This window comes from Dermacentor albipictus, unplaced genomic scaffold, assembly GCF_038994185.2.
Source record: "Dermacentor albipictus isolate Rhodes 1998 colony unplaced genomic scaffold, USDA_Dalb.pri_finalv2 scaffold_12, whole genome shotgun sequence".
Lineage (NCBI taxonomy): Eukaryota > Metazoa > Arthropoda > Arachnida > Ixodida > Ixodidae > Dermacentor > Dermacentor albipictus.
Genome location: NW_027225566.1, coordinates 14,898,827 through 14,916,237, shown reverse-complemented (window position 1 = coordinate 14,916,237; position 17,411 = coordinate 14,898,827). Strand labels below are relative to the sequence as shown.

The 17,411-nt window shown below is 45.0% G+C and overlaps 2 non-coding genes across 2 annotated transcripts; both read right to left on the bottom strand.

Moving 5' to 3' along the window:
- Window positions 1-1,101: 1,101 nt before the first annotated feature.
- TRNAR-UCU (transfer RNA arginine (anticodon UCU)) lies at window positions 1,102-1,176 on the bottom strand. Its single transcript has one exon. It is a non-coding gene; the product is annotated as a tRNA-Arg (tRNA).
- A 15,670-nt stretch (window positions 1,177-16,846) lies between these two features.
- TRNAR-UCU (transfer RNA arginine (anticodon UCU)) lies at window positions 16,847-16,921 on the bottom strand. The gene has a single exon. It is a non-coding gene; the product is annotated as a tRNA-Arg (tRNA).
- Window positions 16,922-17,411: the final 490 nt, after the last annotated feature.

Below are 17,411 nucleotides of genomic sequence, written 5' to 3'. Positions count from 1 at the left end.
CCAACCACTGGATCGATTTCGTTTTCTGCCGCTACCACTGTTAACTGCACGTAACCATAACCTACAATCAGAAAACATTATCGCCATGATGTCGCAAAAAAAAAACATGTTCTTCCTCGAACCTACCAGGAACACACAGTTGTGTCAACGACATTAACACCTATTAAACTCGTCGACATCCTTAAGTTTGTAATCATGAAACAGCGTTTGATGCTACAGCTTACTTGAATAAGGTTTCAAAGGCTACAAGCGAAAATAATAAAGTCGCATTTATACACACCGACATGCCAGGGAAAAAGAATGTCAAAAAACTGCAAAAGGCTAAGAAAAAATATTTAAGAACAGCGCATTCGTCGGCAGCCTATAGTTATACTGAGGTGAATTTGAGGGGCTTTTCTTTGCAAATAACTTCCACAGCGCGTTCCTGGCTGGTCTGATCTCGTTGCCTTTCGGGGTACACATCGCACATGTATTCAGGCAAGATGAAAACGAAAAAGCAATGCCGGCGTTATGTGTCGCGGTTGCTTTCTTACTTGCAGAAAGTGTAATTTCTAAAATTGCAATGATCAAATTGTTATTTCCTTTCTGCTTATATAGACCATAATTAAACGCGCAATTCATCGCCAAACACAAACTGTGGATAGGTGCTACAAAACCTCAGGTCAACCACGACAACAAGAATCGCCGAACAAGAAGAGTGGTTCTGAGTTTCGAAGAAGCGGGTTTCATCATCTATACTTGAGGTGGATAAAGCTAGCTCCCGAGAACTAACTACATTCAAGTTTCTTTAGAAGACAGATCAAACATTGACTGCGTTGTCTCATTAAAATGCGAATGCTGCAGAGTCTACACGTCACAACAATACGGATGGCGACGCCGATGATAAAAATCGTGTAGAGAAATAAGATTTAATATCTGAGACTTACTGTAGAAACATGTAAGAACCGGAGAAGGCATGTACAAGGCTTCATCAACATCTCGGCAGTCGCAAAAGTAAGAGACGACGTAGGCTCTTATTTGCGCTTTCCTTCACTGACAATTTTAGGTGGCACAGATGAAGATGTAAAGAAAAAAAAACGAGAAGCACGAACGCAAAATGAGTGCAACGCCAGCGGGACTCGAACCCGCAACCTTCGGTTTAGAATACCGATGCCTTGTCCATTGGGCTACGGCGGCTCTCACGCTAGGAGCGCAGGTATTAATTAGTTGGCCAATTTTGGGCCGAGCGCACGCCGCCCCTCGGCGCGACCGCGTGAACGCGCTCGTGCCGCTGCTGCCTCCTTCGTCGTCGTCGTCTTCTTCCGCAGCTGGTTCCGATGCCACTCGCCATGGCAGCGTTCCCATACTGCCCCTCGGTCTGCGAAGGCGCTGACCGCGCTGGCCCACTGTCAGTTGTTGAGCTGCTTTCGGTGTCAAATTCCTTGCCTCAGTAAATCGCGAATCGTAAACACGTATGCAGTTGCGCTGAAAGTTCGCACTAGAGAATATCGTAATCGTCGTACAAAATTACATCTAAGTCGTTAGCCTCTAGTTGGTCTGCATTTTGCGTGTCCGCGTCCGTCACCAAAAATGTTGGCCGATCCCGTCGGCGGTGCAGTGCCAGGAGCAGTGCTTCGTGCCCCCTTAGGGCAGAATCTTTAATTAGTCAGCTAAGTGAAACGAACCGTGCATGCATTCTTTGGAATCAAGCACACAACATACCGAACAGCGCACGTTTCAAGAAAGAACAAGTACAAAACAATCATCCGAACGACTTAATTGATTATGAGGCGCTCATGACAACAATACGAATTACGTAGCGCTCCCCGCATACGTTTCCCTGTAAAGATTACTGTTTCGCAAGCTGCTACGCAGACGGCAGCTTTCGACGTGTTGAGAGACGTCCAAAGCCTTTCGGATAAAAGAACCAGCCTACCAACTGATTTCAATGTTCGTGTAGCACTACTATGGGCACCAGCGTGCTGTAAAAAAACCATTACTCCCATTGCTACCATCCCTTAAGAAATTAGTTTAGGCTGTCTATACAAGTCTACAGACTTCTTATAGTCTACTTTGCCTTTCTATACACTGTTCTTTTGTTGATACAATGCGTAACTTCTGTCTGCGGACGAGAGTCGATAGGGTTTCAACTTCTTTCTGCCTGCTCGGATTTTATTTATTTATTCATATTATTTAATTTAGAGATTCTGCGATCTTTTACAATATCTCAGCAGGGTGGGAACGTACAAGTACATTCATACAAACATACCATTCAAGCAATCATAGCGATGCTTGAATTAAACATTAATAAAGAACAGAATGCCTGGAAAAAAGCAGCAAATAAACTACGTGCGATTGAGCCAAGAATGGAGGTGCGCCTGAAAACGGGACGAAGAATTTGGTGTAACGACTTCATCGGGAAATTTACTCCAATCAACTATTGTTCTTTTAAAATAAGAGTATTTCAAGCAATTGTTATGCGGTGTTTACGGGTTTACTGCTAGGGAGTCTTTATGACGTCTAGCGTAAGCAGTTAACTTTGTTAAAATGTGCGGGGTATCAATATAATGGTTGCCAGTCATTAAATGAAAAAACAATTTTATTCGGGGAAACATGATTTTGTTCCGTAATCGAAGAGAAGCCACAATGTTTAGCGATCTCTGTCATAGAAATTCGTCCGTAAGAATTGTAGATAAATCGGAAGGCTTCTTTTGAATTCTTTCTAATTTTTTCTATATTGATATTTTGTAGCAGTCCCAAATGATCATTGCATATTCTAAAGTAAGACGAACTGCTGTATTATATGCCAGGAGGCGGATAGCTGGTGGCGAGTATGTTAACCACCTTCTGAGGGGGAACAATAAGCGAAGACAATTAGCCATTACAGTGTGAGTATGTTTTGAACAGGAAAGATTGTGAGATATGTGTATGGCCGAGATATTTAGACTGAGAAAAACTTAGAAATATAAGTGTTCCGAGCAAAATAGTGGAAGAAAAAGGGCTTTTCCGTTAGTGTTATTATCATACAGACGGTGTTTTCATAGTTAACAGACATTTGCCATTGATGGCACCTTCCAACTACTTTTCCGAAGTCGCATTTAGCCTGATTTGATCTTCGGGTGAATCAATTTCGTGATATAGTATACAGTCATCCGCCTAAAGTTCTATTTGACGAATAGATTACTGCCAATGCGATTGATATAGAGCAAGAATAATAGAGGACCCAGCACGGATCCCTGAATGCCGCAAGAACAGATAATGATAAGTAGGAAGCCTGGTGTTTCCTTACGAATTGCGAATGGTTCATTAGGTATGCTTGTATCCACATCATTAGCTTATTATTTGTGAATATAAAAATTGATTTGGAAAGAAATTAGCTGTGAGCTGCTTTTCCGAATGCTTCACTGAACTCCGTGAATATGGCGTTGGTTTGTTTTCTATTGTTTATTGTGTTGGCAAAATAGTGAATTTTTTCTAGTAATTGAATGCTTGTGAAAGAGCCTTGCCGAAAGCTGTGTTGAGTGTACGTCAATACCCAATGCTCATCAAGGAAACCAATTACATGTTTATAGACTATGTGTTCGAAAATTTTGCATGTTGTCAGAGAAATCGATCGATAATTTTTTATGCAATACTTGTTTCTAGATTTATGCAAGGGTTTGATTATTGCTGTTTTGCAGTCATGCGGATGCATGCCATCCTGAAGCAGTTTGCTAAACAAAATTCCAAGTATTTTGAACACCAGAAGGCATTTGGTATACCACCTGGACCAGGGGATTTTTTTCTCATCAATTTTTAACATTAGTTGAGATATACCATGCTCAGAAATAAAAATATCAGGAATGGAAGGCAAATCCATGTAAAAAGAAGGCTAATAACCTTCATCCTTTGTGAATAGACGACTGAAATGATTCTCACCGCCTATCATAGTCATATCGGAAAGGGAAGAAGAATGAGTCATTGCCCTCCAGAATCTCCGTGGAGACGTTTTCATAAAACTAGGAAGCTGTACATTAAAGTAATTCCGCTTGTCATTTATGATCATTCCTTTTAAATTATGTCACGCTTCCTCAATGACCCTTTCTTAATTTGTTGAAGTTGAAGAGAGAATACCTAAATTTAAAACATTCTACTTCCGACGTAGCGCCTCTAGAACTGTGCTGCGGTACACCAAGTTCTGCGGAAATATCTTTTTCACTTCAGGAGGAGAAGGGCAGCTAGGGATCGTAAGTCTCGTTTTTATTTATTATTAGAAATAAAGCTTCACTTTGTTTTTGATAAGCGGCAGACTAATAATGTTATGTGCGGTTGCAACGAAGAAAAAACCCGAGCAACAAGTGTGGCAACGCGTCAGGAACCACCATTGACTGATGCTATGCTCCGTTCTTGTTATGCGTGTTTTGAGGGGAACGAAAATGCTCGTTGTATAATAACAAGGATGGCATAGAAGTCTCAATTCTGGAGCATAATACTGATCGCTATAGCATACGTACGTTTTTCAGCTTTTGTTTTGTCTCGCAAGTGTTCAGGGGTCTCGAGAGTAAAGTGAAATTGGCTGAATATTTCTTTTGAGCAATGGGTGATTGAACGCACTCCTAAAAATATTTCTGGCCCCTGACTGGCAGAAACTGAAGCGCAAATGTAACATGAAAAGCGGAGGGCTGGCAGATTATCACGTAACAAGCGTGTGCCTCATAAAGATAGCATTTTCCAATGAATATTGGCTGCCTACGTCGTTAATCGATTTCACTTAGCCATCAAGAGCCCACGCATAGTCAGACTACTGTGATGCCGTTAGGCAGCGGTAAGTGTGAGCTGCCAGGCGAAAACATTAATAACGAAATTAAGCACAACTTTTAGAACATGATATTTCAAAATAGCGGCTCAGTTTCAGCTGCGAGCGCCGAGAAAGTACTCCGTTCTAACAACGTTTGCATGTACGGCGCCAAGTTATAACATTGATGCTGCGTTTAAACAGTGTTCTGAGCGCTGAAGTCACACAACAGGACATGACCTCCGAGATTTGAGCGCGCTGGCAGGTTTCCCTTCGGTCGTCGCATTCACGCGAAGAGAGCGTAATTTCAGTGGTGGGCTTGACCATAATGTTCATTTGAGGGATCGCCCGACGTTTGTGCGCAGGCGCGAGTAAGAGCGGGCGCGAGAGAGAAAATATCGGGGCTTTTGCTCCTTGAATATATGACTCTGCCTAGGCACTAAGGAGGAGGTTTCTTAGCGCGTGTTGTATGCGTTTGTCCCTAGGCGCGCCTTGCATAAAGATTCGCGGCTACATGCATTTGAGATTTTTTGACTACTTGCTTCCGCATTCATGATTCTCAATGTACAGTTGCCATATGTTTAGTGCATGTAATACAGCTTTATGGCCATTTCCAATAGACTGCTTATTGTCACGTAGTTGTGACAGTGAAGAAAGCAGCAAAACTGGGAATGACGAAACTAACGTTTTATTGTGCGAACTTGTGCCCTAAAAAACAGGCTAGACTCTAATGGTATCTTCGACTGGTCGCCTCCATCCTCCGAAGCAGAGTCGGGCAGATCCGGCGTTCCCCGAGCTCAGAGTCGGAGCACAAGCGCGCAAGCCGAACGTGCGGCTCGCTCTCGGAGGAAATGGCACATGCGAAACCACGTGACTACTGCCAACGTCCAACGTTTCGTCTATCCAAAGCTTCCGGCGCTGCCGGGAAAACCGGCAGACGCGCCGGCGGGACGAGCGTTCGTCGAGACGCCAGCATGCAGCGGCCTAGGTTGCCTAGGTTACGGTGGGCCATCGCCAGCGGCAGGCAGCGCGGCGATGACGTTTCAATCTCGACGACTGCTCCGACGACGGGGCTCGGAGCGCCTCAGAGCGCTCGAAGATGGAGGAGAGCAATCGAGATGAACCAGCCGAACGCAGGGCGCGCACCCTGTTTCAAACAGCCGAAGACAACGCCGCTCGCGAGAGCGCTCCAGAGCGCTCAGAAACAACCAGCCGAAGATGGCATTAGAATGGTGGCAGCGGCGAACACAGGCGGCGTTCGTCGAAAATTTGATCAGTGGGTCAATCACGTCGGCTTTTATACACCAGTCATCGAATGTTCCAGAATAATCGTTGGTGCCCGCGTGTCTTTCAGAAAGTTCTACACAGTTCGCGTGGTGCATACATGAAATCAGATTACACAAGGTTCGGTGCAAACAATTGCGGATAGAACCATCGATAACATTTGAGAAACTTCCGATACGTGCGCGCTCATCCCGCGCCTAGCGATAACATTTGTTAGGCAGTGAAAAGCGGTCACCCGAAAACGACATGCAAGTACACGTTTCATTATTAAGAACGCTCAGTAGCGAGTTTTGATACATAATCGGAATAAAATCTCCGGGCAAAACATAGTTGGCAAGGTGCGGTCAATTTAGCTGGCATAGCGGGTGCCCCCTATTCTAGCCAAGCTGTGGTCATTGACAATAAAATATTTAAAAAAGAAAACACGGTGCGAGATATGCTGTTATACCAAGACAACAGGTCAGATCTGCGACAGATGAGCACCATAGGTCTTAAAATCGGATCCGTATTTTTTAGTCTTGTTCTTCGTTGAAGAGCTTGGCTAATTTTATGTTAGCTGGGACACCCTGCATCAACAGTAGTCGAAAAAAATTTTAAGACTAAAGACTACTCGGTGCTTCAAATAACTTGGACCAAGTGTTAAGACAAGAAACATAGGCGCTACGCGTGTCGAATTGGCGCAGTATTGTTCCGAGCCATATGAAATATGTCGTGATAATATTTTCAACTCCGCCAAGCCGGGTAAATAACAAAGATTACGTAATGAACATTTACATAGTTACTCAAAATAAAAATGAACACCACGTCACATGCTCGCTTCCGCGTCGCGGTTGTACTGCTCCCAATCGTTCCGCGCACAAACGAACATTGCATTTCGCCGAGTGTGCTCCCGCTGAGTCCGCTTATCGCTATCATGAACCGCCTCGAGGGAAGCGCATCGCTGGCGTACATCACACAACCGACGCCTTCGTCACTTTCCTGTCGCCTTTTAAGCGGCAGAAACGACCTGCAGAAGGCCACGTTCATTTGTGGGCTGAGACTTTGGGAGCGCTGCAATCACAGTGCGCAAGTGGGTCTGTCACGCCGTAATTTTAACGCGACGGCGTTAAGGAGCTCGTGTCGCGGAAAAGCCCGTGTCGTCGGTGTTAGCGTTGGCGGCTTTGGCCGTGAACGAAAAATTTAAAAAACCGGGACAAAAGCGCCTCTATTGAATGCGGTGTTGCCTTACAAACGTGCCGTAGAAAGTTATACTGCGGTTTATATCGGTATTTATGAGCATGTAAATGACAGAATCGCAGTTACACCAGTAGTGAAGTTCGTTTACGCTACATTTCTTCTGTGCTCGGCGCACATGCAGAGCCATCTTGCGGCAAACACAGAAGACCCCCTCCTCGCAATGTACGGCGCTGCTCCGACAAGCGGCGCGCCACTCGCCCCATGATAACGTCCGCCTTCATGGCGCGTCGCGGCCAGGCTGTCCGTGCTGATCACGGCGTTTGGGCGCTTCGATAACGCTATCGCGTTCCACTCTTGAAGGCGAAGCTTAAGCGTCCTCCATTTTAGAGCGCAGCTCTTTGGCGTCCGTTCCTGGGTTTCGCGTCGTCGTCGTCGGCGTTGTCGTCGGCCTCGTAACGAGCTCGCCGAAGAATCTGCTGCTCCGCCGCCGCGCATGCGCGCTGTCGGCTCTCCGGGCGAGGGAGGATGATGGAAGGGAGGAGGAGAGACTGTGGAGGAGGGCTGGCTACACAAATGGCTCTTTGGCGTCCGTTCCTGGGTTTCGCGTCGTCGTCGGCGTCGTCGTCGGCGTTGTCGTCGGCCTCGTAACCAACTCGCCGACGAATCTGCTCCGCCGCCGCGCATGCGCGCTGTCGGATCTCCGGGCGAGGGAGGATGATGGAAGGGAGGAGGAGAGACTGTGGAGGAGGGCTGCCTACACAAATGGCTCTTTGGCGTCCGTTCCTGGGTTTCGCGTCGTCGTCGGCGTTATCGTCGGCCTCGTAACCAGCTCCGCCCCCCTTTCATCCCCCCAGCGCTAGCAGCGACCGACTGATACCGCTTTCGTGAGTCCGCTACCGCACTCACGAAAGACGTCGAGCACTTCCTGCAACTCGCATTAACCGTCCATCGATCCACACCGATGTTAGTAGTGGGGGACTTTAATGTCGACATAAAGACAAACAGCAATTTCCTAACACTTATGCGGGAGAACATCCCGTTCCTCTCGCTCGTAACGCGTCCCACGGCTGTGACAACCTCGCGAGGCACTTGTATAGATCTCGTCTTTGAGAATCAAGCATTGGTGTACCAAGTCGAACATATATCAGTCTATTTCTCCGACCACAAAGCTTCCTTCATGACTGTCAAGAACTGTTAGTGGAGTCTTTGTTAAAGGAATACGTGTGAAAAATAAAAAAAAAATTCTGTGATAGCGCATACATGTGTTGCTCGATTTCTTTGCCTCAATCTATCGAAAAGGTGAAACAGCTTATTTGCTGCGCTCAAATTTCGCATTAGGAAGTAACGTAATCGTCGGTAATTTTTTTTTCTTTTATTTCGTGCGGCATCCGCAGTTAGCTGAAAATCACTAATATTGGGCACGGTGGACCACACGGAAAACTGCCTCTAAGCATGCCTCCACTTCTGCTTATCCATGTTCTGCTGCTTGGCTTCGCCGATGAAAACGACACGTGCTACAAACACACCCGCTTGCCAGTATCAGGTGATACAACTATCACCGATCCCCCTGACCATGACAGAGCAAGGCTCAGCCGTCCCCCTGCCGGCCACTTCGGTTGGGGAGTGACGTCATCCTCAACAACTGGTATAGGAGCAGATCCCCAGAGCTTCGAATTCACTGGGCACGGCGGACCACACGGAAAACTGGCTCTAAGCATGCCTGCCCTTCTGCTTATCCAGGTTGGTTGCTACTCCTCATGCAGAAGCAATAACCGTGTGTTGCTGGGCCTGCCGTGCCAGCAGCGTTTGATGTGTATTGCATATGAATGCTTAATTGTGTGCAAACTGCTCTTGTGCAGTGATGTAGAAAGCAACCCTGGCCCCCCTGTTCAGGAAATGTTCGATAAAATCGTGGAATTCCAAACCATCATACAGCAGGAAATTTCGGAACTGAAAGCTTTCCAAAGTAAGCTAGATATATCTCTCAGCTCCTTAGCAACTAGACTAGATCGCATAGAAGATCTGTTTGACGACTTCAAGGCCGGTATTGAACCACTTGCTCCAATCGAACAGCATGTGAATTCGATAAAGCAGTCATTTTCCAAGCAACATCAAAAGCTCAGTGACCTGGAAGATCGTAGTCATCGCTGGAATTTGATTATACATGGCATAATGGAAGATACCTCTGAAACTGAAGAGGAACATAAAAATAAGGTGACTTCTGAGGTCTTTGAAAAGCACATTGGTGTCTCAACGTCATCCATTGCCCGTATTCATAGAATAGGAAAAGCAAATAACAACTCAAACCGACCTGTAATCGCATTCTCCCAAGATTTTAATGAAAAAAAGGCCCTGTATGCAAAAGTTAGTAAACTTAATGGTTTGGATTTTTCCATACAAGATGATTATTCTAAGGAGACACTAAGGAAACGAAAATTGCTCTGGGAATCTTGCAAAACCGAAAGGAAGGATGTAAAGAAGGCTTATCTCGCTCTTGACAAGCTCAAAATCGGCAACAGCATGTACGCTTGGAATGATTCAACTGAACAACGGATTAGCCTTTCTCCTCTCTCTTCTAGTAACTCTGATTGAAAGACCACCTTAGATAACCCAGCTCTTCGTGACCATGTTATCTTAAACATAAATGCCCAAAGCATAGTGAGCAAGGCAAATGCCTTTGAGATCGCTCTGTTTACTCACAGCCCTGATATAGTTGTTATAACCGAGACTTGGCTTCACTGTGATATCACTAATGATTGCATCTTTCCTCCACCATACACTGTATTTAGTCGTTAGAGGGGGTCACGAGGAGGTGACGTAGCCATTTTATTAAAACCGAATGTTTCCGCTATAATTCTAAATTCACCAGAAAACCATGAAAGCCTTGCCCTGCAAATCACGTATCTTGGCTACATTTTCATCTTATGTGCACTGTATAAGCCCCCTAATTCAGACCTGGACTATCTGCATAAGCTACAGGATTTTTTGTTCAACTACAAAAATAAAAATTTGATACTTGCAGGGGATTTCTATCTGCCAGCCATAAACTGGTTTAACGAAAACCTTGGATGTTCTGAAAATGCTGACGCTATCTATGATATAATGTTGTCCTACAACCTTCAGCAAACAGTCACCGAACCAAATAGAATACATGGTTCTACTGAGTCAATCTTGGATTTAGTATTCATAAAACGCTCTATTTGTGATTACTCAGTATCTGCTCATGACCGCATATCTGATCACAAGTTAGTAGTCGTATCTTAGTCGTATCTCGTAGTCGTACCTGTAGTCCACGGACGTATAGAAATAGCAAAGCATAAGAACGTTAAACATTATTCAAAAGCACTGGATTAATCCACCCTTAATTACTTGGAATTGGCTTATGAAAGCTTTGAGGGAACCAGTGTCACACAGTTATAGAGCACGTTCAAGGAACACTGTAAATACTGTATCAATAACTTCATACCCGATAAGAAGAAGCGCTTAAAGAATAAGGCAAATCCCTGGATCAATGGGCACATTATTCACCTAAAACGAAGGCTTAAACGGCTGAAAAAGTCTAACAAACGGCAGTTCTAGTCAGTTAGCTATTTGAGCAGAAGAGCTTTCTTCTAGCATTAAATCAGCAAAAAAACATTACTTTACAGAGAGTCTTCCACAATTTATACGAAATGATCCCCAGAAATTTCGGGATCACCTTCGAATTTCCCACAAGCAAATAAATCAAATGACTGTGCATAACAACGTGATTACGTGTCTTCAATCAATTGCTACGTATTTCAATGCCTACTTTCATTCTGTATTTTCTGAATAAAGTGCCAATGATCATGCGTTTGACCTTCCACCTGAAGGATCAATCACTTTATCCTACGACGGCGTTGTTGAATCCCTACTCCGGTTAGATACCAAACGTTCGCGTGGTTCAGATGACATACCAAACGCCTTCTTACGCCATTATGCTGAATAATTAGCTCATTTCTTAACAAAAATTTTGTTTATACTCTGTGGGGATGCGCGACCCTCACGCCTCCCCTGATGTTTTTCCCGCATAGCGCGTCTCCTGTAATCCCGCTTCGCCGCGTGGCCTGCGTGGCGTCCGCGCGGTCGATGTGGTTTAACCGCAGTCCGAGTGATGGCGCTAGTGTTGCGCTGCTGCGGGGTTACTTGGGTGCGGGAGAGACAAGGCGCTCTCTCTTTGGGTTCGAGACAGCAAGCGGGACGGACGTGCCGTGCCGCACGTGCAGCGACCCTCTTTCCCGGCGGGTCGGCAAACAGTGCGGACATATCGCGCGCGCGGCGACCGATGCTTCTGCGAGACCGCCACGCGTGGCCGCCTTCGAACGCGCCCCGATTCGCGTGACCATACACGCGAACGACCAGGCGTTGGGATCCAGCATGGGGCGAACATATTCGCTCACTTCAGGTCGCGGTGAGTCGCACTTCTAGATTTGTGGCGCGCCCATCGGCATGTTTTGTGGATAGCAACTCGGCTAGCAGGCATTGATCGATGAAAGGTGCAATAAATGCCCTTGTGATTGTTTGCACTACTGTGTGTTGTCGTTCCTTTGTCCCAAGAGCACACGAAGGAGAACCCCACACCTCATCGTCTTTTTCATTGCCCCGCGACTGGCTAACAGCCAGAGTTGTGCCTTTGCATAAAAAAGGGGACCGCGCGTGTTTAAGCAATCACCGTCCGTGTACGGTGATTGTGTACGTGTACCTGCTGCCAACTTATCGAACACATTATCGCTAACCACATACTTGAAATATTAAACTCTAAAGGAGGCTTGTCTCCATTTCAATGCAGCTTGAGGAAAGGTTTTTCAACTGTCACCCAGTTAGTTACTCCTATCCATAACTTTAGTTCCGTATTAGATAAATCTCGACAGCTGGACATAATTTTTTTAGACTTCAGCAAAGCGTTTGATAACGTTCCCCATAATAAACTACTTGAAAAACTGAAATTAACAGGCGTGCGCTTGACCTTAGTAAACTGGATTGCTTCCTACCTACAAAATCGAACACAGTTTGTGGATATTGGTGCCATCTCTTCCACGTTACTTCCAGTGACATCTAGCGTGCCCCAAGAAAGTTTACTAGGTCCACTGTTATTTTTGGTTTATATAAACGACATTGTGTGTTCCATTGATAGAAATGCTAAAATTGCTTTATTTGCCGGTGCCCGCATGCTGTACACCCCAATAAGTTCTGTGGCTCACCAAATATTACTGAATAATGCTTTCCGCAAAATTGTGGTCTGGTGTGACAGATCAGGAATGGTCTTCAATTCTGATAAGACTGTGCTTTTGCGCATGACAAGAAAAATACGTTATATCCACTTTAGTTACTCTGCTTACGGCACTACTATCTCGGAAGTCGAAAAATACACATATTTAGGCGTTTAAATAAATTCACAGCCTAACTGGAGCGACCATGTTGATTACGTCTGTTCATCTGCATTTAAAAAACTTGGATTTTTGAAACACAAGCTCAAAGGAGCACCCAGTCACTTTACGCTATTAGCCTATAACACTATTATTCGGCCCAAACTTGAGTATGCGGCTATAGTGTAGGACCCGTACACCAAAAAACATATAACAAAAATAAAAACGTGCAAAGAAGGGCTGAGCGCTTCATTTACAATAAATTCAAGAAAACTGATTCCCCATCTGCTTTAATTGCCTCCAACGAAATTAAACCTCTTCATATAAGACGGAAAATTGCTCGATTAACGTTTCTTCATTCACTCATCCAGGTAAAGTTTGGAATTTCTTCTTCACCTTAGGTTACACCTTCAACTACACGAAAAACCCGTCACCAACATACCCATGCCCTAACAAGATGTTTTGTGAAAAAACTTGTTTAAATACTCATTCTTTCCACGCACAATAAACAATTGGAATGCACTGCCTGAACAGATTGCCTCAAGTGACAGTTTTGAAAGACATCTTAGCAATGAATTTTGATGTGCGATTGATGTGCAATGTATTTCCTTTGACTTGTTTCGCTCATTTGTGTCATGTGTCAAACCTTTTGTCTATGTAATAACTTTATGGCGTTTGCAAATATGCCGTGTTATGTGCCCTTCCTGCTTGGACCACATGGGGTCTGCAGTATTATGTAAAAAAAATTTAAAAAATAATATACAGAAAGTTAGAAACTATTTAATCGGACGTTTTGCAAAGCGGTTTCCAAATTTCTAATTGGAATGTTTTGCCTAAATTGGTTGCTTCAGATGTTTGTTCATTATTCTTGACGAATTACCTAATTCAGCATATATATAATGAAGCATGTATATATATATATATATATATATATATATATATATATATATATATACACAGCCCGCGCTAGCTGACACAGCCCGCGCTAGCTTTCAAACATCGTCTTCGTCTTCTTCCTGCTCGGCTCTTCGTCATTGGGAATACTACCCCGTAACAATATAATGAAGAAAAAGAGTACGACGTACGTTGAATTAGCACAGGATGAATGATCAGGGCTTTTATTGGCATGTGTACAGTGGAATGCAGTGTCGTCTGGAGACTATGACATTATGTGACAACGAATTGACGCAACAGCGAAAAAAAAGGAAAGAATAATAGAGGGTTCTTGAAAGAAAGCTGCGTCTCATGGTATACGTAGGGCGTCACCGCTAATATGAAAGATGCTTAGTAGGAATGCTGGTTAGTGTGCCTGTCAAAAGCGTGGCAGTTTGGGCGAGTTGGTATGTCGTGACTTTTGCGGACTGTAACGCACCTCAGAAAGCGCAAAGAGGAAGGTGGAAGCGGCAACGCAAAGGAATGGAGAACGGAATGAGTGCTCTGTTCTCCGTTCCCTTTCATTACTACTTCCACCTTCCTCTTTGCTCTTCCTGAGCTGCGCTACGAGTTAAAAAAGTAGTGTGCCTGTGCTTTCGTTGATGCCAGATGACACGGAGCTAAAATTTTAGATTAGGTAAGACTCGTGGACTTCGCAATCGTGATGGGAATGAAAGCCTGCTCCGATAATGGTGGCCCTGAGTTTTCGAAAGACTGCTGTGGTAAGCGAATATTTGTTGATAATGGTAGTTTAGGAAGCGTATTAGCATGCCATCTGCGGTTATTAAAGCGTATTCGAAACGAGATTTCTGTTTGACCCATATACTGTTTTCTGCAGATTCTGCAGTCAAGCATGCATACAACATTCGAGGTATCCCAAATAAAAGCTTTAATTGCGTTGGAGAGCCTTTATGAGGTACCTTATCCATATTTAAACTGCTATGCGAGAGTGGGATACTCAGTGTGCCAGCCCCCTTCTTCTTGTTGGAAAGATAGTGACGTAATTGTTGTTCCTTAATTCATGCTGGAAGCTGTAGTCAGAAGGGGCCCTGCCACACCTCATCTAGTACAGTGCATCGCAGCAAACACATGTAGCATAGATCACCATTTCAGGAATCCGCACCAAGCGAACGGAGTCATCGGTAATCAAAGATTACCCATTCATCTTTTCCGGAATGCGACCGAGCCTGCCACACAGTGTGTGCTGGAGACTACAGAGGCAGTGACCTCTCCCGCAGTGTTCCACCAAGTAGATACGTCACCGAAACGCGGTGTTTCTATTCATGGGTGAGAATTTCTTGCACATTTATTCGTAGACGAGAAATCTAAATAACACTGCTACATACGGCAAAAGCGAGACGCACGGTAGCGCGGGTGTTCAAGCACTAGCGCGCGTTTCGCTTCGCGAGACTGCGAGGTACAACCGTACAAAAGTGGCACGAGAGGATGACGCTCCCACTAAACAATAAAAGAACACAAAGAAAACTACACTCTATTAGAATGCAGTGTAAGCTTCATATATTTGACAGTGGACTTCGATGGTGCTTGCATAATTTTATTTTCGCATTTATAGGCTCCTTCAGAAAGAACTACACAGTCTGTGCGCCGGAAGGAGCCTCACAAAATGGGGAATTTTACAATTTCAAGGAGTATGGCAGTGCCACGAATAACAATCCTCCAGGCGTCGTCAATGTTTCCGCTGGCACTGCAAGGGCCGATGAGCTCTAAGCGCATATGCTGTAAGCACACATGCCTTTAGCGATGGCTACAAGCTAGCTGATTACCCTACGGTTGTGCCATTCCAATCTTCTACCCAACACAATTTCTTTCAAATAGTCGATTTTGGGGTGCAAACCCACTGTGGAACACTTATCCTTTGAATGCCCACACCCTCCGGGTAACACCAAATTAAGCCCCCCCCCCCCCCCCCCGTAGCCTCAAATTCCTCCTTTCATGCTGCGTGAATCACCTCAGATCCACAGAAGCAGCGAACACTTATCCAACAGGCACGTGGAATAGCGTGAGCCAATGGGGCAGGTACCTAGTGGTTTCACCCTAAGAGGAAGATGCCCTACGGAGAGAGACATAAATGTTTCTCCCTGTACGAGAATGTCGTTACATCTGCAAAAAATTCTGCTAACTGAAGTACGCCGAAAAAGACATTTATATCAATTTTATGTTAAGCTCGTAAACTGATTGATCTTGCTCGAGGAGACAAATTCTTGCCAATCACTGGATCGATTTCGTTTTCTGCCGCTACCACTGTTAACTGCACGGAACCATAACCTAGAATCAGAAAACATTCTCGCCATGATGTCGCAAAAAAACATGTTCTTCCTCGAACCTACCAGGAACACACAGTCGTGTCAACGACATTAACACCTGGTAAACTCGTCGACATCCTTAAGTTTGTAATTATGAAACAGCGTTTAATGCTATAGCTTACTTGAATAAGGTTTCAAAGGCTACAAGCGAATATAATAAAGTCACATTTATACACGCCGACATGCCAGGGAAAAGAATGTCAAAAAACTGCCAAAGGCTAAGAAAAAATATTTAAGAACAGCGCATTCGTCGGCCGCCTACTGAGGTGAATTTGAGGGGCTTTTCTTTGCAAATAACTTCCACAGCGCGTTCCTGGCTGGTCTGATCTCGTTGCCTTTCAGGGTGCACATCGAACATGTCTTCAGGCAAAATGAAAACGAAAAAGCAATGCCTGCGTTATGTGTCGCGGTTGCTTTTTTACTTGCAGAAAGTGTAATTTCTAAAATTGCAATGATCAAATTGTTATTTCCCTTCTGCTTATAGACCATAATTAAACGCGCAATTCATCGCCAAATACAAACTGTGGATAGGTGCTACAAAAATTCAGGTCAACCACGACAACAAGAATCGCCGAACAAGATGAGTGGTTCGGAGTTTCCAAGAAGCGGGTTTCATCATCTATACTTGAGGTGGATAAAGCTAGCTCCCGAGAACTAACTACATTCAAGTTTCTTTAAAAGTCAGATCAAACATTGACTGCGTTGTCTCATTAAAATGCGAATGCTGCAGAGTCTACCCCTCACAACAATACGGATGGCGACGCCGATGATAAAAATCGTGTACAAAAATAAGCTTTAATATCTGAGACTTACTGTAGAAACAACATGTAAGAACCGAAGAAGGCATGTACAAGGCTTCATCAACATCTCGGCAGGAGCAAAAGTAAGAGACGACGTATGCTCTTATTGGTGCTTTCCTTCGCTGACAATTTTAGGTGGCACAGATGAAGATGTATAGCAAAAAAAAACGAGAAGCGCGAACGCAAAATAAGTGCAACGCCGGCGGGACTCGAACCCGCAATCTTCGGTTTAGAATACCGATGCCTTGTCCATTGGGCTACGGCGGCTCTCACGCTAGGAGCGCAGGTATTAATTAGTTGGCCAATTTTGCTCCGAGCGCACGCCGCCCGTCGGCGCGACCGCGTGAACGCGCTCGTGCCGCTGCTGCCTCCTTCGTCGTCGTCGTCTTCTTCCGCAGCTGGTTCCGATGCCACTCGCCATGGCAGCGTTCCCACACTGCCCCTCGGTCTGCGAAGGCGCTGACGGCGCTGGCCCACTGTCAGTTTTTGAGGTGCTTTCGGTCTCAAATTCCTTGCCTCAGTGTATCGCGAATCGAAAACACGTATGCAGTTGCGCTGAAAGTTCGCACTAGAGAATATCGTAATCGTCGTACAAAATTACATCTAAGTCGTTAGCCACTAGTTGGTCTGCATTTTGCGTGTCCGCGTCCGTCACCAAAAATGTTGGGTGATCCCGTAGGTGGTGCAGTGCCAGGAGCTGTGCATCGTGCCCCCTTAGGGCAGAATCTTTAATTAGTCAGCTAAGTGAAACGAACCG